This window comes from Mobula hypostoma, chromosome 13, assembly GCF_963921235.1.
Source record: "Mobula hypostoma chromosome 13, sMobHyp1.1, whole genome shotgun sequence".
In the NCBI taxonomy this organism is placed as follows: domain Eukaryota; kingdom Metazoa; phylum Chordata; class Chondrichthyes; order Myliobatiformes; family Myliobatidae; genus Mobula; species Mobula hypostoma.
Window position 1 is genome coordinate 79,401,572 of NC_086109.1, and position 23,281 is coordinate 79,424,852.

The 23,281-nt window shown below is 43.6% G+C and overlaps 1 protein-coding gene across 7 annotated transcripts in view; it reads right to left on the bottom strand.

The window, feature by feature from the left end:
- si:cabz01068815.1 (solute carrier family 51 subunit beta) overlaps positions 1–10,777 on the bottom strand; it is a 36,536-nt gene extending 25,759 nt beyond the window's left edge. The window contains exons 1-2 of one of the 7 annotated variants that reach the window (XR_010020163.1): positions 7,024–7,177; positions 2,796–2,919 (exon numbers count right to left, since the gene is read on the bottom strand). The gene's annotated coding sequence lies outside the window, so the exon portion shown is untranslated. Of the gene's footprint in view, positions 1–2,795; positions 2,920–7,023; positions 7,187–10,338 lie in introns of those variants that run through there. The other 6 variants (XM_063066027.1, XM_063066025.1, XM_063066026.1 and 3 more) reach the window with 6 other exon arrangements.
- Positions 10,778–23,281: the final 12,504 nt, after the last annotated feature.

A 23,281-nucleotide genomic window follows, 5' to 3' on the forward strand; every position in this document is an offset into this window, starting at 1 on the left:
ATTAACCTACCAACCGTATGTCTTTGGACTGTGGGAAGAAACTCAAGCACCCAGAGGAAACTCGCATGGCCACAGAATGTACAAACCCCTGACAGACAGCAAACCTGGGTCGCTGGTACTTTGAAGTGTTGTGCAAACCATGATACTACAATGCAAACTCCAAAGACATTTTCTTGAAAAGATATGAAAAATAATTATAAATGTTCTTATCATTTATAACATATAGACATAAAAGTACCATTTTGAACTAACCAACATAAACACAGTGCTGGAGGAACTCAGCAAGCCAGGCAGCATCTATGGAAAAAGAGTAAACAGTCGATGTTTCAGGCCAGCCTGAAATGTCAACTGTACTCTTTTCCATAAACGTTGCCTGGCCTGCTGAGTTCCTCCAGCACTGTGTGTGCATTGCTTGGATTTCCAGCATCTGCAAATCGTGTTTGGATTTTAAACCAATTCCTGAATTTGAATGATCTTAGATTCAGAATCCATTGACCACCAGATGATGTAGCAATTGAAGATAGGAAAAATGGAGGGCTTTGTAGGAGGGAAAGAGTTAGATGGTTCTTAGGGTAGGATAAAAGAATGGCACAACCTCGTGTGCCAAAAAGCCTGTACTAGTGCAGGAGAACAGGTTCCTGCCTCTATTGTGGAGATCCAGGACATTTCCAGGTGGCATGTCTCAAGCATCCAATAAGATTCCAGTCAGCAGGGAAGGGAGTCCTGACAGGTCGGTTCTCTCCTCAGTCAGCTTCCCTTAACTGTGTAATGCTCGCAGCTTCCTTGTTGTAGAGACCTCAGACCCATGAACTTAAGTTTATCGACTCCGGAGCAGCCGGGAATCTCATGGACATCTCTCCAGCTCAAAGCTGGGGGGTTCAGACTCCGGAATTGAGAGAAAAGATCAACATCAAGGCCCTGAACAGTCGACCTCTGGGCGCCAGCCTAATCCACCTTTCCACCCAACCCCACCAACTTGGGCCCGAAGGCAATCATAGTGAAGAACTCTCCAATCTGGTTGATTCGCCTGAACTGCTATTGGTATTTGGTCTCCCTGGGTATCCGACGTAACCCACACATCGATTGGTCTCCAAAAGTACTCCAATAGTGGGGACCGGCATGCCTGTCTACCTATCTGGGTCCAGTTCAAGCTTGTCTATCTGTCTGGGTCTGTTCCGTGAATTCCCTCCTGTGTCAGCTAAGGATGTGGACCTGTCTGGGATTCCGGGTGAGTATGTGGATCTCCTTGAGGCTTTCAGTAAAGGAAAGGCCACCACCCTGCCCCCACACTGGTGATATGACTGTGCAATAGACTTCATACCTGGCAAGAGCCCTCACCGGGGCCACCTCTTTTCCCTCCCTCGTCCTGAAACAGTGGCCATGGAGGAATACATCATTGGCCATGGGGTTCATCCCTCCATGAACCTTGCTGGCAGGAGCAGACTTCTTTTTTGTGAACAGGAAAGATGGCAAGTTCCGTCCCTATATCGATTATCGGACCCTGAATAACGTCACTGTGAAAATGGCTACCCTCTTCCTCGGCTGCCGTCTGCGTTCGAACATCACCAGGGAGCAACCATATTTTCCGGGATTGATCTGCGCAACGCTTACAATCTGGTTCGCATGAGGGAAGGGGCTGAAAGGAAGGCTGCTTTCAATGCCTCTAATGGCCATATGAGTACTTTGTGATGCCTTTTGGTCTGCCTAACACCTCCGCTGTATTCCAGGCCTTGGTTAACGATGTGCGCAGGGACATATTGAACCCGTTTGTGTTAGTGTATTTAGAGGTCATCCTCATCTATTCCCGCTCTCATCAGTGACACGCCCAGTATGTCCGGAGAGTACTCAGACGGCTCCTTGAAAATAGCCTGTACGCCAAACCCGAGAAATGTGAATTCCATAAAGACGAGGTGTCAGATTTAAGCTAAATACTTACCCCATCCAGTGTTCAAATGAACCCTAGTAAAGTTCAGCGTGGTCCAAACCAGCTGCAGTCGAGCAGGTACGGCCAATAGGTTTGCCCAATTTTATGGCCACTGCATCCAGAATTTCGGCTCTATCGCGGCTCCCATGAACGCACCCACCAAGACGACCTCGGCAGCATTCCATTAGACCAACGGTGCTCTCAGCACTCTTCTGCGGATAGCCGGCTGTACTCGTGTGCCTTTCTCTCCCATCGCTTGACTCCAGCCTAGAGGAACTACGATGTTGGGAACTGGGAACTCTTGGCTGGCAAGGAGGCCCTGGAAGAATGGCGGCACTGGCTGGAGGGGACAGACCACAAGAACCTCTCTTACATTCAGGATGCAAAGAGACTCAACTCTCGTCAAGACTGGTGGGTTCTCTTCTTCACATGATTTAATTTCATCCTCACCTATCGAGCCGGCAGCAAAAATATCAAGGCTCTCAGGGCTTCTCAGCTGCGCGCACAGAAACAACATGTCCGGCAAGCTGATCAACTCCGTCGACAGGCAAGGCCATGAAAGCCAGGAGAGGAGGTCTGTTTGGTATCAAGGGATCTTCCCCTGAAAATCGAGATCCATAAATTGGCTCCACGCCATTTGGGACCTTTTGTAGTGGAAAAGTCTGTCAACAAGGTGTCGTATAGATTGCGTCTACCAGCATCACTGAAGATCCACCCAATATTCCTTGTTTCCCAGCTCAAGCTGGTTACTACCTCTCCCCTGTCCCCAGTCACCCCACCTTCCCCCCCTCCCCACTTGGTAGCTGGTTCCCTGGCCTATACGGTGCAGCGCCTCCTGGCATCTCGCCAGGTATGTGGTGAGGTCCGGTACCTTGTGAATTTGGAAGGGTATGGCCCTGAAGAACTTGCTTGGATCCCGGCGAAAGACATCTTGGACAAGTCGCTCATCTGGAAATTCCAGAGGGCATAGGTCTGCTGCGCCTCAGGGGCTGCGCCTAGGGAGGAGGACTGTCACAATCACAGATTCGGAAATTTCGCTTATGAATATACACCTGTCAGCTAATTATTAATTCATTGTGATGGTATTTAACTCTATTGTTTCCATCGTAGCGCTTGTCGAGACTTGAGCAAAGCACATTAACGTGCCTTCTTGTGTTCGTGCTTGCCTGAGAAATTGGACTGTCGCGTCAACTGATGCTGAAGACTAGCGGTATTTGCTTTATGTTTAGTTATTCCTTTCAGCTGCTGTATTGGCATTGTTATCCATTTGAGAGTTTGGCCTAACGTTTGTTTGCCTTTCCCTCTAAACCTCATTCGTACAGTGTTAAAGTCAGTGAATTATCGACTCACTTCAGTGTCCTCCCTCTCCGCACTTGGGCCACATCCAAATGAACTGACAATGGGACCATAATTACACTGAACAAGTAGCAATGATACATGCTTACCTGATAGACGGAATGACTTTCAGAGGAATTAGAACAGCTGTCAACAGCCATTTTGTATGAAAAGTCAAAAAAAAAATTAGACACTGGAAATCTGAAATAACAGAAAAATAATGCAAGTACCCAAAGGGCTTTGGAAAGAGAAACTGAGTTAATACGAAGTCAAAGACGACTCGTTAGAATTGGCTCACCTTTTGAGCAAAGGTCTTCAACTTAAAGTCATGTTTCTCTTTTCAAATACTTCTGGCTGTTTCCAGCATTTTCTGATTTTAAGCCATTTTGTTTGCCTGCTGTTGAAACTGAGTGGATTTTCTCAGTTTCATATCGAGACTGACCAGAACATAGCAATCCCCAGGTTCAGATTCATTACGTGCGTGATGTGATTTACAAGGTCCATGAACCAGCAGGTTATAGCCTTCAAGAACAAATGAAAAGGCGGTAGCCTTTTTCATTTAGAAACATGAAAGGGTGTGATAAAGTAGATAAAACAGTGGGAGGGTTTACTTATGGTAAACTTAGAAAAATTTCCACTCAGTGGGGGAGTCCAAACCAGGAGTTAAACAATACAGAAAGAGAATTTGCATATTTTTACCCAAAATCAGTAGAGTGTGGAACTAATTACCACATGGCGTAGTTAGAATAACTTACATTGGGGTATTTAAAGGAAAGCATGATGGAGAAAGCTATAGGGGAAAATTGCTGGCATCTTAGACAAGTTCAAAACTTTCAAGTAGATTTATTATCAAAATGTATACATTTATGTCACCATATACTACCCTGAGACCACAAGACATAGGAACAGTATAAGGCCATTTGGCCCATTGGGCCATTCTATCATGGTGGATTTATTATCCCTCTCCATCCCCCTACCTTCTCCCCATAAACCTTTTGACATCCTGATTAATCAAGAACAGATCAACTTCCACTTTAAATATACCCAATTACCTGGCATCCACAGCTGTCTGTGGCAATGAATTCCACAGTTTCTCCACTCTGGCTAAAGAAATTCCTTCTCATCTCTGTTCTAAATCAATGCCCCTATATTCCAAGACTGTTCCTTCTGCTCCTAGGCTCTTCCACTATAGGATACATCCTCTCCATATCTACGCTCTTTCGTATTGAATTGGTTTCAATGAGATTCCCCTCACCCCCACCCTCATTGAGTACAAGCCCAGAGCAGTGAGTATAGGTCATGATTGCTCTTCATAGTCATAGTCATACTTTATTGATCCCAGGGGGAAATTGGTTTTCGTTACAGTTGCACCATAAATAATAAATAGTAATAGAACCATAAATAGTTAAATAGTAATATGTAAATTATACCAGTAAATTATGAAATAAGTCCAGGACCAGCCTAAAGGCTCAGGGTGTCTGACCCTCCAAGGGAGGAGTTGTAAAGTTTGATGGCCACAGGCAGGAATGACTTCCTATGACGCTCTGTGCTGTAGTCTCGGTGGAATGAGTCTCTGGCTGAATGTACTCCTGTGCCTACCCAGTACATTATGTAGTGGATGGGAGACATTGACCCCATCTTAACCCTTTCATTCCCAGAATTCTTGTGAAGCTCCTTCTAGACCCCTGCAATGCCAGTACATCTTTCCTTCGATAAGGGGCCCAAAACTGTTCACAACACTCCGGTCCTGCTGAAGGGGTTCAACCCAAAATGTTGATTGTATTTTTTGCCATAGATGCTGCCTGCCCTGCTGAGTTCCTCCAGCATTTTGTGTGTGTTGCTCAGATTTCCAGCATCTGCAGATTTTATTTTCCCTTGTTCGCAGTACTCCAAGTGCAGTGGGACCAATGCCTTATAAAGACTCAGGATGGAATTCATTTTCTTGCGGGCATTCACAACAGAACAAACTACAACAGACTCAATGAAAAACTACACACAAAGACTGACAAATAACTAAGGTGCCAAGACAAACATCTGATTGTGCAAAAGGTAATGTAGGAAGAGGTTCCAAAGAGAATTAATCTTGCCATTGACCATTTGGAATTTGATAGAATGGTTATTTTGACCACAAAGAGAAAATTTGCAGATGCTGGAAATCCAAGCAACACACACAAAATGCTGGAGGAACTCTGCAGGCCAGGCAGTATCAACGGAAAAGAGTACAGTCGATGTTTCGGATGGAGACCCTCAATCAGGACTGGAGGAAAACAGATGAGGAGTTAGAGTAAGGAAGTAGGGGAGGGGAGGAAGACCCACAAGGTGATAGATGAAACCGGGAGCGGGAGGGATGAAATAAAGAGCTGGGAAGTTGATTGGTGAAAGAAATACAGGACTGGAGAAGGGGAAACACGATACAGGACAGAAAACCATGGAAGCAAGAAAAGGGAGAGGAGCTCCAGAGCGAGGTGATAAGGTGAGAGGGGGAAATGGGAACGGTGAAGGTTGGGGGTGGGGGGGGCATACCGGAAGTTCAAGAAGTCGATGTTCATGCCATCAGGCTGGAGGCTACCCAGACTGATCACAAGGTGTTGCTCCTCCAGCCCGAGTGTAGCTATTTTCATTTTGATTCTAATTTTAAATGACTATGTAACAGAGTGAATGCCTCAAAATTTTGTCATATGCTTTTACACTGTACGGGGTTTACAGTGAGGTCTTTTAAATTTTACACATACTGTACTGTACAATAGGAGGAGACCGTGCATTTAGACTTTTGAGTGACCTGTACTTTGCACTTATTTTAATTTTTATATTTAGGCATTTAAAGATTAATTAAATCCTGAGATAAATGCCAATGTCACATTCAGTATCAGTATCTCTAAACTCTGCGTTTGGATAAAATAATCATTGGATACAAAATGATACATCTAGATGCGTGAACACTTAAGATGGCAATGTCTCTGAAGAATAGGTCCTTTGTAATATCTGAGAATACGAAACATTGTTCTGTTGTAGTTAATAATCCAGCTTCTGCTTCCATTGGCAAAGTCCAGATTTCAGATTAATGTATTTAAAGAGTTGGTGATTAAATTTAATGCAACGTGTGAAATACAGCAAAGCTTTGCTTAAAGATGCGAAAGATTTACAGGATATCGCCAGAGTTCAGAGCATACCCTACGGCATTTTAACACTAAATACTCTCGACTTGGCTTCATCCCTCTTTGGGCAACTGCTGCAACGGAGATATTTAGACATGCAGAAAGCAACGCAAACTACTTTTGGAATCACGTTCCTTCATAGTGCGGGTGGCGTGTATGTAAATAGCCATCTCACACTTTAACGGCGCTTAAAAATAGAATACCATTTAATTTCTTGAGACTAATTGACTGCTCACGCACCGTGACATAAGTGACCTGAATAAATTAGGCCAATTTTTTTTTATCATTGTATCCATGCCAATGTCATTTCATAATCTTAAACAAACGAGTTCTGTAATCCTTGCATGTTATCAATGGAATAAGAGGAACGCCTTACATCTCAGATCCGCTGGTTCTTTACAGTATTTTCCTCGGCTAATCGCAACTCAAACAAGATTCACTGCCAAAGTATGTAAAGGAAAGCATAGCCCACGCCGATAAAACAGAACTTGCGCCTTCTTTATCATATTACAAATTACATCGACATGTGCATACTCATCGTCGTAACATAACTGTATTCTTATATTTGTGCGCTGTCTAAACCTCTCCACTGCTTTTTCACTGACTTACCTTGTCTATCACACAGTGTACATCCCAGTAGAGAGAGAGCAGGAAGAGTGCGGCTGGCTATGTTAAACCAATAGGAGCAAAGTCAAAATGATGACCTTCAACTGTGTTGTAACCAAAAGTTCAATAACACCCGTAAACTCATCAATCCTACTGTCACTCATCCTTCAAGCGCTCTCACAGAGGAAAAAAATTACAGCACCAAAGATCATCCTAGTGATACATTGATGGCTGTTTCCGGTTTACGTACTTTGCTGTTTGGTGTGATGGGGACCAACTCGTGCTGGACTATCAAAAACAATGCTGCAGCTGCTGGAAAGCTAGAATAAAACAGATGTTGACAATACTCAGGGGACAGGCTGCTTCTGTGGGAAGAGCGTGCAGGGGACAGAAAAAGATCTTGTTCATTTGCTCTCAGGAGTCTAGCAGAGAGTAACTTAGGGAGTCAAAGCCTAGAGAGAGCTGCCTGCATCAGATAAGGGATTAATGATTTTCAATCATATTAGTGGTTCGTATTTCCAGCTGGATCTGAGCAACCCACAAAATTTAGGAAGAGGCAGAGCAAGGTTGAAATATCCCTCATGTTAAAGAAAGGGAATCAGTGACATGGGAGAGTAGTGGGGAGGCATGGTAGTGTAGTGGTTAGCACAATGCTTTACAGTACAAGCAACCCCAGGTTCAGTTCCCCAAACTGTCTGTAAGGAGATTGTATGTTCTCCCCGTAACGATGTGGGTTTCCTCCAGGTGTCCTGGTTTCCTCCCACAGTCCAAAGACGCACTGGTTGATAGGACAATTTACCATCACTAATTAACCTGAGAATAGGCTAGGGTTAAATTTGGGGCTGTTAGGCGGCACAACTCAAAGGGCTGGAAGGGTCTATTCCACACCATATCTCAATAAGTAACTACTGGAAGTGCTGGAAATCTGAGGTTACTAATGTTCACTCTGATCTGGAAATGTGCTTTAAATTGTAGAGACATCCAGACCATTCTCCATTTTCGAATTTCAGGTCATCATAGTTGCAAACTCAGTCAGCTCCCTCATGGGCACCAGCCTCCCAGCAACCAGGACATCTTCAAGGAGATATGCCTCCAAAAAGTGGCATCTATCATTAAGGACCCCCATCACCCAGGACATGCCATCTTCTCATTGCTACCATCAGGGAGGAAGTACAGAAGCCTGAAGGCACACGCTGAACAATACAAGAATACTTGCTTCCCCTTTGCCATCAGATTTCTGAATGGACACAAACACAACCTCACTACCTTTTTCCTCCCTCTCTTTTTGCACTACTTATTTAATTTAACTTTTAAAATATATACTTACTGTAATTTACAGTTTTTATGTATTGCAATGTACTGCTGTCACACAACAAATTTCACAACATATGCCAGTGATATTAAACCCGATTCTGATTTAATGCGAATGGACGGAAGCATTGACTCTCTCTTCCCTTAGATGCTGCCTGACATGTGAATATTTGTGTCACCTTTCAATTTTATTTTAGGCAACTCAGCTTGGGATTGGTCAGACCAAACACAGAATATGGTGAGCAGTTTTGGGCCCCTTCCCAAAGAAAGGATGTGCTGGCATTGGAAAGGTTCACAAGAATGATCAGAATTATCCTGGGAATGAAAGGGTTAATGTATGAGGAGCATTTGGTAGCTCTAGACCCGTACTACTCTGCTTCCATAGTTTATGGTCTTCTGCTGACTGCCCTTTAAAAGACTATAAATTAACCCCACTGGACTGTAATTTCTACCAAGTTCTGCATTTGGTTTTCATTTTTAAGAGTATATCGAATTCCGATTTGAAATTTACCATTGGGTCCATTTTCAATGCCGTTCCACAGAGCTCATTCAATGACACAGCAACATGTATGGTCTAGACCAATTCTCACTACTGTATAGAATAATCCCAATTTCTTTAGTTTTCTCAAACAGGAGAACTTCTCCCATGCCTGGTGATATTTTCGTTAATGTGATTTTTATTTCTAAGGCATGGTCACTTCGGTTGAACAGGGCTCAAAACAGCCACTGCTTTAGAAAAAAAATACACTTCGATATTTTTCCCTACAAAGAGGATATTACATGTTCCTGTGCTTTTGCAATGAAGACAGGAAGATGAGATAATAATTTGCATTTTGACCCCCTTTCAACCATCTGCTTATTAGTTGTTCCAACAAACTTTTACATAGTCCTTCATGAACAGGTACATGGATAGAAAAGGTTGGGAGGGATAAGCGCCAAGAACCTGATTCAATACTGTACCTATAGTTGTGTAACTTTATGCTAGTATTTGGCTACTGAAAAGACGTTCTAACTGGCTGCATCACTGTCTAGGATGTGGGGTGGGTGGGAGGGGGGAGACAGCACAGGATCAAAATAAGCTACATGGAGTTGTGAACTTCATCAGCTCCATCACAGGTACTATCCCTCTGTAGTACCCAGGACATCTTCAAGGAGCGATGCCTCAAAAAGGTGGCATCCATCATTAAGGACCCCCATCACCCAGGTCATGTCTTGTTTCCACTGCTGGCATCACAAACGAGGTAAAGAAGCCTAAAGGCACACATTCAACAATTCAGGAACAGCTTCTTCCCCTCTGCCATCAGATTTCTGAATGAACTTTGAACCCATGAACATTACCTCAATACTTTTTAAAATTTCTATTTTTGCACTAATTTAACTATTTAATATATATACTCACTGTAATTCACATTTTTCTATTATGTATTGCACTGTGCAACTGCTGCAAAACAAATTACAAGACATGTGCTGCTGATATTAATTATGATTTCTGATTCTGATGAAGCCAAATAGTCCTATTGCAAAGATGCACTAAGCTCATCATTTCAAATTTTCTACTTCTTAAAAGAAGTAAGCTCCAATCTTACACCTTAGGCCCAAATAACAGAGTGGCACTGCCACATATCAATACATTTTGCAGTAAATGAAAAATACTGCAGATGCTGGAAATCTGGAACTCAGGCTACAAGTGATGTAATAACTCAGCAAGTCAGGCAGCATCTGTGAAGAGAGAATCAGTGTTAATGTTTCAGGTTAGAAACTTCTTCAGAACAGGGTTCTTTCCCAGTATCAAACCTGAACTGTTCACCCTGGATTTCTCTCCAAAGATGTTGCCTGGCTTGTCTAGTTATTCCAACGTTTTCAGTTTTTGTTTCGTTACCACTTGTTCTCTGAACCCTAACTCCACCACCCCCCCCCCCAGCCCCAATCACCACAGACATAAAATGGTCCCAAGCTTGCGGGTCTGTACTTTAAATAACAATTTAACAACAGTGGCATCAAACCCACCCGTGGTTTTGTTGTTTGGCGTCGGTCGGCTGGTGATCTTCAACTGCAAGTTCCTCTGTGTTATAGGAGCTGGTATTTCTCCTCGGGCAAAGCGCGGTCGGTGGAAAGTTTTTTTTTGTGGTGAATTCACCAGAGCAACTTATCCACACACTCATATCCGCAGGAGACTGGAAGTCGAAGAAAAAAAATCCCACAAATGAGCGTGACCCAGAGGTGAGGCTGATAAACGATTATGTCCTTTCACCGAGTTTACTTTTAAATGCACACCCATTAATTGATGTGCTGATTTCACCATAGTATGACTTGTGGGAGTTTCAGTCTTTCGATATTAAATAAATAGTTTTTTTTTCTTCCCCATTTAGCTCAGCTCTCAATTGCAACGAAATTTCTGCCTACAACAAAAAAGATTTTCTTTCAAATGAAATGTTGAATTTGGAAGCGTTTTGTTGGTACTGTAATAGTATCGAGCTTTAAATCAAATAACCTTCAATGCTGAGTCAAGATATTATTACTTGTATACGAACGCTGTCATTGACCGCATTGGAATTTTAATGAATAACCAGAATTTCTGAAACCGCAAATTTTATTTTAGCAGCAGCTACAAATGATTAACCAGTAACAGCTGATGACTAAAAGCCAATACAATTGCACGGTTCAGCACAAAGAAGGATTGTATTATTTATATATTATTCACCAAGAATGTTTTTATAAAATTCCGTTTACCACACATACCCGACCTCCTGGGCCCTTCCAGCATTTTCAATTTTAATTACTTTTTTTATCTTCTCACTCTCAGATAAACTCTATGGTCAGTGAAGGTGTTTAGAAACATAGTCCACCGTGCAGGAAATATACAATTTGGACGCAGCAAGTCCCCACAAATAATAAAGAGACGCAGAGGTGCTGGCAAATTGGAACACCCCCCCCCCCATTTCCCTTTCCTTCTCCCTCCTCTTCTCCAAATGAAATCCAATAAGGGTGAAATTATGGAAAAGTTGCATGGATGGCCTCCAAACATTTAAAGGCACTTGTGCAAACTCCCGAAAAGGCTTATCACAATGTATACGAGAGGTAAATGGTGGGCAGGAAGTAGGACAAGTCTCCAGCTTTTCTTTTTTACAGGAGCACACCATCATCTTTTTGTACCTCAGCCTCAGGGTTGGAGGATTGTGAACGTGTGTGTGTGTTATGGAGCTTAATATGCTGCGCGTTATGTTGCCTGTTGCGTTCTGTGTTGATCTGCCAAGCAATTGTGGGCATGCTATGTTGGCGCCGGAATGTGTGGCAACACTTACCGCTGGCACACCCTCGGGTGTGTTGGTTGTTACCGCACCGCAAACAGCGCGTTCCACTCCAGGTTTCGATGTACGTGTGATAAATAAATCTTGAAATTGCTCCAAAGCTTTAGCTTAACCTGACTTCGAAAGTTCTCCAGCTCTCCAAGGTCTCCAATTCATAACTCTGATTTTGGCATCCCGCTCAACACCCTCTCCCACGAGTCTACCATTGACTCCATTTGTCTAAACCCCCATCTCAGAAATTCACTTCCCTCTCCAACCCTAAAACTTCTCCTCTTCGTTGATTGTGGAGTAGATTAAAAGGCTGTCTCAAATTTGAGGGCAGCAGGGCTCTTACTACACGGTACTGTTCTATGTTCTATGTTCTCTCCCGCTTCTTTCTCTTTAAAATTGTGATTGCCACAGATCTCTCCGACCACCATTCCGACATTTTGTCCTGTGACATTACGCTCCAGAGTAAGATGGCGGCATCCCCGGGTCCAACCAAAGGTGTGATTGTGCTTCCTTTACATCTTTTTCACGACCGCAGGACGCTGTTGGTTGTCAAGGGCATCAAGCACCGCGGGTCTACCCTGTCAGTAAGTTGCTGGTAGTGATGGAGCTGGACTTGTTGTGCGCGGTGTTGCAGCCTGCCTCAGCCACCTAGGGAAGAAGGAGGTGGTGCGCAAACCAACCGACAGGGGTGATTGTCTTGGACATTCCTTCGCTGGTGAGACAAATGGCGGGGGAGCTGCGTGGCCTTGGCTGTGGCGCGGACCAGGCCTCATTCGTGCCTCGAAGTCGCCTGTTGCAGCCACCAGGGAAGGAGACGCCGGAGCTGGCTGTGCGCTGCTGGATTCCTTGCTGGGTTGGAGGCTGGTCCCTTCCACCACATGGCCAAGTGGTTAAGGCGTTGGTCTAGTGTTTTGAAGGTCGCTAGTTCGAGCCTCAGCTGTGGTAGTGTGTTTGTGTCCTTGAGCAAGGCACTTAACCACACATTGCTCTAGTCTGTGCAAGGAGTGGTGCCCCACACAGACTTCCAATCTGCACCTTGTAAGGCATGAAAATGCCCAACACAGGCCTCTCGTGGTCTGAGTCGACGCTCCCTCCCCCCCTTCCATCAGTACTACCCTCCAGTGTTTGCTTGATGGGAGACGAGCTGGATTGCATTGGACTGCGGCTGTACTGCGCTGTGCAGAAACGCAGCTCCAGGACAAGCTCCGTGCACCATCAATCTACAGGCCATGACACTCAGCGACTTGGGCCATGTTATTTATTTTAATATTTTTTGTTGACTATGATTTTCTGCTATCATAATATTATCTGCTGTATGTGCTGTGCGTAGCCTTGGCCCCAGAGGAACACTGCTTTATTTGGCTGTGTTCATGTGTATGGTGGAATGGCAATTAAACTCGAACTTGAACTTGGGAAGGGCCTTTGTGTGACCTACAGTGCTGCAGAAATTCCAGTTGTCATCTATAGGTAACCCTAACAGACTGCACGAAATGCTGCAGTTAATCTCACAGAGTTGAAACAAAAGTTTGTTACTAGTGCAAAGTGTCAAATCTGAAGTTTGTTTCCAAGGAGGTGGAAAACCTACAGTCACCAAGCAGGGAGCAGAATGGAAAAGCTGAGCATTGTACAGTGTCAAATTTTAACTTTATGACAAAATATTTTTATATCAGAGTGTCTGTAAGACAATACAAGATGTGGTTGCTAAGGCCATTGACAAAGCCAATAGTTTCAGTTCTTTATTTTAAGATAAGAGTAACAAGCTTTCTTTGCAATCATCTAGGAAATTGCATTGTAAAATCAGGACACTGGGGAGCACAATTATAAATGGATGTACTGGGCTGCTGGGGCAATTCCAACGTTAATTTAATTTTGCACAGGGTAATTTCATGGAGTTGTGCATTGTTACGCAGACAAACCTCCTTACTACAAACTCTACAGAGGACACACAGTTTTGATCAATACAAATTCATTTGATGTGTATTGCTTAAAAACAAATGCCCCAAAATTAGATTCAAATATCCACCCTCAATAAAACTTAGCATTGAACAAACAGCGGTTGAAATCAAAAACACAAGAGATTCAGCAGATGCTGGAAATCTTGAGCAACACACACAAAATGCTGGAGGAAATCAGCAAGTCAGGCAGAATCTATGAAGGGGCAGAAAGGGTGAATGAACTGAGTCCACAATCTATGGACTGACCTTCAAGGACTCTACAAACTCACGTTCTTGCTTTTATTTATTTATTATTTGCACATTGGTTGGTTGTCAGGCTTTGTGTGTAATTTTTCATTGATTCTATTGTTTTTCAGGACTGATAAAGGGTCTCGGCCCGAAACATTGACTGTACTACTTCCTATAGATACTGCCTGGCCTGCTACGTTCCACCAGCATTTTGTGTGTGTTGCTTGAATTTCCAGCATCTGCAAATTTCCTCGTGTTTGCGATAATAAATGGTGACATATTGAGTAGGCACTTTGATAATAAATTCACATTGAACTTTGAATGTTGTTTACTCCCCTCCATAAATGCTGCCTGACTTTCTGAGTTCTTCCAGCAATGTGTGTGTGGGTGTGTTGCAGTTGAAACGACACAAGTATTTAAGAATGAATGAGTCAGAACTGAGAGATTTATAAATGCTGGCCATTAGCAGAACAGGAGACAGAGGGAATATATTTAATTCTCTCCCTCTCAAGAACTATAACCCAGCAACATGGATTAAAATTAACCCAATTGTTTAACACTATTCTATCATGCCTAAGCTGTAACTTGCAAATCAAATGTGGCCTGATATTTTTTTTCTCAACAGTAGATTGTATGCTTCAATATTTACCAATTTGGCAAAGGAATCTTCTAGCAGCTTACAATTAAGTTTGCCTGCAAAGTGGTGAAAATAAGTCTGTTTTAAGACTACAAGCGATAGGTCAGTTAGAAGTAAAGTCACATATTAAAGTGTTGGGATGCTAAATCAATGACATCAATCCCAGGATATATTCTCTATGGCCCGAGGCATCTCACCATTGGAATCTGTCTTCAGACTTCGCATATGTCCCCTAGCCCACCTAGAAAAACACCTCACAGAAAATCTGAAGGAAACCCACACTTCTGTCCTCGGGTTCAGTGTGGCCACTGATGGCGCAGATACTAAAAAACAGTGAGTGGGGATCTCATTGAAACTTATTGAATATTGAAAGGCCTAGATAGAAAGGACATGGAGAAGATGGTTTCTATGGTGGGAGGGTCTACAACCAGAGGGCACAGCCTCTGAATACAAGGCTGTCCTTTTGGAATAAGGATGAGGTGGAACTACTTTATCCCGAGGAAGGTGAACCTGTGGAATTCATTGCCAAGGGCATCAAAAGTTACAGGGAGAAGGCAGGAGAATGGAGTTGAGAGGGACAATAAATCGGCCATGATGGAATGACAGCAGACTTGATGGGCTGAATGGCCTAACTTTGCTCCTATGTCTTATGGTTTTATAGTCAATGGTTTGTTTTGTGCATCAAATCTTCACAGGAACCAATTGTCCTTCCAATCCTTTGTAACACCGAGGCACTGCTGCCTGCAGTGATGTGAATGGAAAACCCCTAACTGCTGGAAAGATTTTGGAGAAATCTGCGGAGTATATTAAACTCAGCCAGCTCCGTCTTGAGCGTTAGCCTTCCCACCATTGAGGACATCATCAAAAGGTGATGCCACAAGAAGCTGGTATACACCATCAAGGACTGTTTCCCCACCCCCCCCCACCCCCTCACCCAGGACATCTCCTCTTCTCATTACCACCATCAAAAAAGAGCCCAAAGACTCTCACTCAATATTTTAGGAAAAGCTTCTCCTCCTCTGCAATCAGTTTCTGAACAGACAATGAACCAATCCATTAAAACACTACCTCTTTTTTTTGCTATATATAATCGCACAAAGTTCAAGTTTATTTGTTATTCAACCACATATGAATACAACCACATGTAATTCTGGGGCCAGAAATAGTGCTAACAGTCATGCACAGCACAAGGCATACATAATACATATAAGACAACAGTAAAATACAGTCACACAAAGAAAATTGCGCAAGTTCCTGAGTCCATAACTGTTGCAGCACTCTGCAGTCGAACACAATGTATCTTGTCTTCTGCCAAGTGAACACTGGAGGGCAGCACCAGCTCCAGCAAGTACGCCACGCCACATCACCTCCAGTGGAGCGCACTGACTCTGCCACCTCTCACCTGGGCAGATGCAAGCAGGCAACACCGTGGCTCGAGGCCTATTTGGATGGCTTCTCTGCCACCCATACTTGTCACTCGCCAGAAAAACCAGTGAATCGGACTTGCAGCGTTCCACATCGATAATGTCCAACAGGGTCTTGCGATCACAAGAAAAGTGACTAAGATGATCACTTGCTGTTGGACCGCCCACCTCCTTTGCGCATCCACTCCAGTGTGTCTCTGACGCAAGCAGCAGCTTGTTCTGCACCAAGTCCAGCTCGCTCAGATTTTCCACCAACAAAGAACTCCTGGAAGGGGTAGACCAGCAATACTTTAAATTCTTAATTTCCAGCAGGGTCTTGCGATCATAGAACATATGTTTAAAAAAGCCAATAACGCCTTTGGTTGGCTGCATAGAAGCTGCAGCATCTGACCACACCACCATCTTACTGGAAGTCTCTATGATTCTCTCTCTCATATACATATTCTTATTATAATTTATACTTATTAATTCATAGTATATTTTATGTCTTGCCAGTACCGCTGCCGCAAAACATCAAATTTCATGACATATGCCAGTGGTCCTCCAAGAAGACCAGCACCTTGTCTTTCGGTTTGGAGGCTTGCGTGCCTGAATGACCCAGAGAGCTGTGTTGGCTGGAGTCAGGGCTTTACGATTTGGCTCTTGGTAGGGGTCACCCAAGCCAAAAGGTCAAAGGGTAGAGGCCAGACTAAGAGTGGTCCACCGGTCTGCCAGGTTCGGGGGTTCAGCTCAAGGCTAACGACCCTGACTGGTCAAACAAACCTTTTCAGCAATGAAGAATACTCTACAACTGAGTGCAACGGTATTCCTGAGTCTCCACCCAGGACTTGCATGACTAACAGTAGTGAAAGTGGGCCTACTGACATAATGAAGAAAGGCCTGAACACTGCCAGAGGTGGAGGATCTTCATTGCTGCCCTAGGCACCAACAGCATAACAGGCAGTAGAAACATCTGTGATAATAAACCTGATTCTGATCTGATAGAAACGAGGGAGCCAGTCTGGGAGCTCAAATGTGAGAATAAGAACAGTTGCTTTATTTAAATTAAGCCAAGGACTGGAACAATGAGACAACAGGTGGATCTGGATCGAACATCTTTTTCTCTATTTAATATACAATTTACGCCACTCCCAGGCTCATCCTTGGTCTCATCAACAAAGAATTCATGTTATGGTATTTCAGAAGCACTGTAAAATAGTGGCTGAGAGTTTGGGCCAAACTCTCCATTGAAACATTAACAGTTGGAAGAACATGTTTATAATACTACCCAAAAACAAAAAATACTTCAGATGAACTCCAGTTCAGAGCACATTGAATCATTTAAACTGTTGATTTAATATTGCCAAAATATATATTTTAAGTGGGTTTCTCATTATTTGACCTTCTGGACTTCTCTTTATTTGTCCATGTAGGTGAATTCCAATATAAATCTGACTTTGTACAAGCCAGAATTATCCAAAGTAAAATACACTTTTGATAAAACATTTTAATCAAATGAGAAAAGCAGACAAACGTAACAAAGCAGTAGCAGCAGAACTTAAACTGTTCCACCTTTCTGGGTAGATTCAGAATCAGGTTTAATATCATCAGCATGTGTCATGAAATTTGTTAACTTAGAGGCAGCTGTTTAATGCAATACCTGAAAAATATAGACAAAAAACTGAATTACAGTAAGTATATATACTAAATAGTTAAATTAAGATAAGCAGTGCAAAAAACATACATTTTTTAAAAAGTAGTGAGGGAATGTTCATCAGTTCAATGTCCATTTAGAAATCAGATGGCGGAGGGGTAGAAGCTGTTCCTGAATCGCTGAGTGTGTGCCTTCAGGCTTCTGTACCTCCTACCTGATGGTAACAATGAGAAGAGGGCGTGTCCTGAGTGATGGGAGTCCTTAACGAAAGGACGCCCCCTTTCTGAGGTACCACTCCTTGAAGATGCTGTGGATACTACAGAGGCTAGTACTCATGATGGAGCTGGCTAATTTTACAGCTTTCTGTAGCTGCTTATGATCCTGTGATTCGCTTTTAAAACTGCAGGACTTCCTAAGTCGGTAATGATGAAGGGTGTCAGGCAACGAGCAATGAATAGGCTTGCCGTCCTAAATGGGTGGTAGGGTGGTAGATGAATGGCTTTATGCAATGGGTTTGGGTTGCCATGGAGATAAGGAGCTGGTGGTAGACCTGAGGAGAGCTAAGGTACCGGTGACCCCTGTTTCCATCCAGGGGATCAGTGTGGACATGGTGGAGGATTACAAATACCTGGGGATACGAATTGACAATAAACTGGACTGGTCTAAGAACACTGAGGCTGTCTACAAGAAGGGTCAGAGCAGTCTCTATTTCCTGAAGAGACTGAGGTCCTTTAACATCTGCCGGACAATGCTGAGGATGTTCTACAAGTCTGTGGTGGCCAGTGCTATCATGTTTGCTGTTGTGTGCTGGGGCAGCAGGCTGAGGGTAGCAGATACCAACAGAATCAACAAACTCATTCGTAAGGCCAGTGATGTTGTGGGGATGGAACTGGACTCTCTCACGGTGGTGTCTGAAAAGAGGATGCTGTCTAAGTTGCATGCCATCTTGGTCAATGTCTCCCATCCACTACATAATGTACTGGGTGGGCACAGGAGTACATTCAGCCAGAGACTCATTCCACCGAGATGCAACACAGAGCGTCATAGGAAGTCATTCCTGCCTGTGGCCCTGAGCCGATAGGCTAGTCCTGGATTTATTTCATAATTTACTGGCATAATTTACATATTACTATTTAACTATTTATGGTTCTATTACTATTTATTATTTGTGGTGCAACTGTAACGAAAACCAATTTCCCCCGGGATCAATAAAGTATGACTATGACTATGAGCAAGCTTAAAACATATACACTCGGAAGCCACTTTATGAGTTACCTCCTGTGGCTGATAAATTGGCCACGGAGTGTGTGTTCATGGTCTTCTGCTGCTGTAGCCCATCCACTTCAAGGTTCAACATGTGTGTTCAGAGATGTTCGTCTGCACATCACTTTGGAATGCGTGGTTATCTGAGTCACAGTTACAATGGGGGAGAGTGCGTGAAAAAGTTACGAAGCAAGGCTCCCCACTGACACATAGTACTGCTGTGGAAGCAGCAGCACAAAGCGCCTGGGACTTCCACTTTCATTCAGTCCAAACAATCCTGAAACTTCTCCCCTCATGTAGTAACAGTGGTGCGATCGTTCAGGTCGAGTATGATGCTCCCCAAAAGAGGCTGTCTATTAGTGTGTCCACAGGCTGTGGATACTGATTGGGACCCACATAACCAGTAAACTTGGGAGGATTCCCTTTACGGAGAGTGCCTGTGCGTGACTTTGTTTAAGATGGGGAAGCTGAGCATGGGCAGCCACCACGTGTCACTGACAGATCAGGATTGGGCTCCAGTGGCACGGACAGCTGGATGACGAGGGACTAAGACACTGCTGCAATCTTCCTCCGCCTTCACTGCTGGTTTGTTGAGGTCTTGGTTAGATCACTCTCTGTCTGGAACCTCTCCCTCGACCTTACCGCCATGGGTGACCCTAAGCGCCAGATGGGTAAACTCCAGATGGCATTACTTTCGGGATCTCAGTAACTCACAAAGCTCTCCGCCACGACAAGGTGATGATCCTCGTAGACTTTCCCTTCATGTAGCATTTCACAGATATATAAAACGTTAAAGTTAGATTGGGTGACTGTAATGTAATCAATGTTAAATCTCCTGTGTAATTCAACCTCTTTAACCAGCTCAGACTAAAACTTTTGTTGTAGTTTTTCAAACATTTGGGTAAGTGCCCAAGGAAATTATAAATAAACCGGTGCCTAGTGCCAATGCTATTTTATTATTATCTATATATGGAGTTTAACTAGCCAAGCAGATAAACGTTGTATGAGCTTATGGCTCAACAGCTGATATATTTGGAGCAAACATTCTCAACTGGCGGTCTGTGCTCATCCTGCACCCTTGCCCAGGGATATGACAGAGGTCTGATTGGATGTGTATGAAGTGGGTTAGTTTCGGTGTAGCTGTATCTGGGCTGAGACTTTGCCAATGTTGGTATTTCTCCCATTTCCCCCTGGTTTAGTCTTACCCCTCTTTCCACATCTCCAATCGGTCCAAGATTCCAGCTGGATTTTAGTTTGCACAAACACTTGAATAAAGCTTCTTTGCATTAAAGAATGTGCAAATATTATATCTTTAAACTATTTAGCCCAGAATTCAAGATTAGCAGCTCAAGCAAACAAGCAGGCCTTAAAGATATCCAAAATATATTATTATGTAGTTAATTGACAGATATAACTGTACAGACCCTTTAGCCTATGATGTTTTGTCAAACTTCTAACCTGCTCCAATACCAATCAACCCTTCCCTGATATGATGATGGTAATTATCGTTCCCTGAAAGGATAATTGACTTCAGAAAGGCATGAGGTCCAGAACAAGCCCCACTATTCATAAATGTTATGGTAGTAGAAAAGGTCTTCAGTTTCAAGTTTTTGGCCATGAATATCTCAGAGGAGCTCCCTTGGTCTATCAGCACAACCTTGATAGTAAGGAAGGCACAGTAATGACTATACCACCTCAGGTGCTTAAGGAGAGCTAACCTGCCCCAATTTTTATCAATGTGTGATAGAGGGCATACTGGCATATGGAATGACAGTGCGGTACTCCAGCTGCAGCAAGACAGATCACAAAGCACTCCACTGAGTGATTAGGATGGCTCAGCACGTCAATGTGACTCAACTATTGGACCTGGAGACAATCTACAACTCTCGATGCCCATGACGTGCTTGTAACATCATTAAAGACCCATCCCATCCTGGACACCATTTGTTCAATCTCCTGCCATCTGGAACAACTTAGAAACAACTTAGCCAAGACAGTAAGACTGAAAAGCAGCTTCTTCCTGAGGACTGTTGTGCAGTTGAATAATGCTACACCCCGGCTTGCCAATGGCCTTTGAGTGTTATGAACTATCAAAGTCACTTGTTGCATGTAAAGATGGGGATTTTTAAAATTATGCCATACCGAATGCATTGTAAATATCTTTTTTGCCACAGACTGGGATAGCACTGCAATCTCAACAATAACAATAAAGTTCTATTCAATTCTATTCTAATCCCTCTCACATAGCCCTCCATTTTTCTTTCATCCATGTGGCGCAAGACCATCTTAGATAGGCAAGTGGATAAAAGTAAAATGGAGGGCTACGTGGGAGCGAAGTGTGAGGTTAAACGGTCAGCACCAAGTCGTGGCATGAGGGGCCTGTACTGTTCTATTAGGGTTGCCAACTTTCTCACCCCCAAATAAGGGACAAAAGTAGCAGTCAAATACGAGACACTTGTGTTTACCCCGAGAAAGACTACCATGATCATGAAGCCTTGCGTGGGCACCTGTGTGCGCGTGCATGACGTGTGCATGCGTGTACGTGCCGATTTTTTTCTACATATTGGTTTTGGCTTAATCTTCCCGATTCCGCTTTTAATATATGTTAGCGTTATTTTAGGTTTTATGTGTTATTTGGTATGATTTGGTAGGTTATTTTTTGGGTCTGGGAACGCTCAGAAGTTTTTCCCATATAAATTAATGGTAGTTGATTCTTCACTTTACGCCATTTCGGCTTACAAACTGTTTCATAGGAACGCTCTACCTTAGCGGGGGAAATACAGGAGAAGGGCGGTCCCGTGTGGGTCAAATCAATTTAGTCCATATACGGGATGTCCCAGCTAATACAGGACAATTGGCAACCCTATGTTCTATGCTCTTTATGGCTTATTTAAGAGTATCTTAAATATCCCTAATTGACCTGCCTCAACCAGCACCCCAGGCAGCACGTGACAGTCACACTCCACTCTCTGTGTGAAAAGAAACTACCTCTGACATCTCCCCTATGACCTTAAAATTATGCCCCCTCGTATTAACTTCTCTGGGAAAAAAGTGTTCGCTGTTCACTCGATCTGTGTCTCTTATCATCTATCAAGTCAGCTCTCCTCTACCTGTACTCCAAAGAGAATAGCCCCTAGCAAGCTCAACCTTTCCTCATAAGCCATTCTCTCTAATCCAGGCAATCTAGTACATCTCCTCTGCTCCCTCTCTGAAGCTTCCAAATCCTTCCTATCACGAGATGACCAGAACTGAACACAATACTCCAAGTGTGGTCTAACCGGGGTTTTATAGAGCTGCAACGTTACCTCACGGCTCTTGAACCCAATCCCCAACTAATGAAGGCCAAGACACCATACATCTTCTTAACCATCCTATCAATTTGCATAGCAACTTTGAAGGATCTTTGGATGTGGATCCCAGAATTCCTCTGTCCCTCCACACTGCCAAGAGATATTTCTAGTATTGTCCCTTAACCACAATAAATTAATTTCTATCCCCCTCATCTCCTTCACCATTTCTCATTCCTGTTTCCATCTCTCACCTTATCTCCTTACCTGCCCATCTCCTCCCTCTGGTGCTCCTCCTCCTTCCCTTTCTTCCATGGTCTTATCCTCTCCTATCAGATTCCAACTTTTCCAGCCCTTTATCTCTTTCACCAACCAGCTTCCCAGCTCTTTACTTCACCCCCTCCCAGTCCCCCGGTGTCACCTATCACTTGCTACCTTGTACTTCTTCCTCCCCTCCCCCACCTTCGAACTCTGACTCCTCTTCATTTCCATCCTGGTGAAGTGTCTGGGTCCAAAACGCCGACTGTTTACTCTTTTCCATAGATGCTGCCTGACCTGCTGAGTAACTCCAGCACTTTGTGTGTGTGTGTGTGTGTGTGTGTGTGTGGCTTTGGATTTCCAGCATCTGCAGACTTTCTCGTGCTTGTGAAATTGATCTCTATTGCTCTATTGAATCTACAAAACTAAGAATGTTACTTCTATTTGAAATCTAACACTTGGGTCTTGGATGTTGAACTTAAAGAAGAGCGATCAATTACAACAGTAACTTCCTCTAGCAGTTTGTTTCGCTTTGCTACAGATTCCTGCATCTGGTGTCTCTTGTGACTCCCCTCGCGGATCTGAGTGGTGAGTTTTGGTTGTGCAAGTTCTGTGGGCATTGAATGAAAATTGGGACATTGAAATTGATTGATTGATTTATTTACTGCACGGAATAGGCCCTTCCAGCCCTTCGAGCTGCGCTGCCCAGCAAGCAACCCCCCGATTTAACCCTAGCCTCACCATGGGACAATTTACATTGACCAATTAACCTAACAACCGGTACATCTTTGGACTGTGGGAAGAAACCAGGGCACCCAGAGGAAACCCACACGGCCACATGGAGAATGTACAACCTCCTTAGAGGCAGTGGTGGGAATAACTACTTCTATCTCGACTGACAGTGCTGATTACTCATTACAGTACTCAAGCATGTGTAATACCCTGGTTTGCATTTTTTACTGTTAT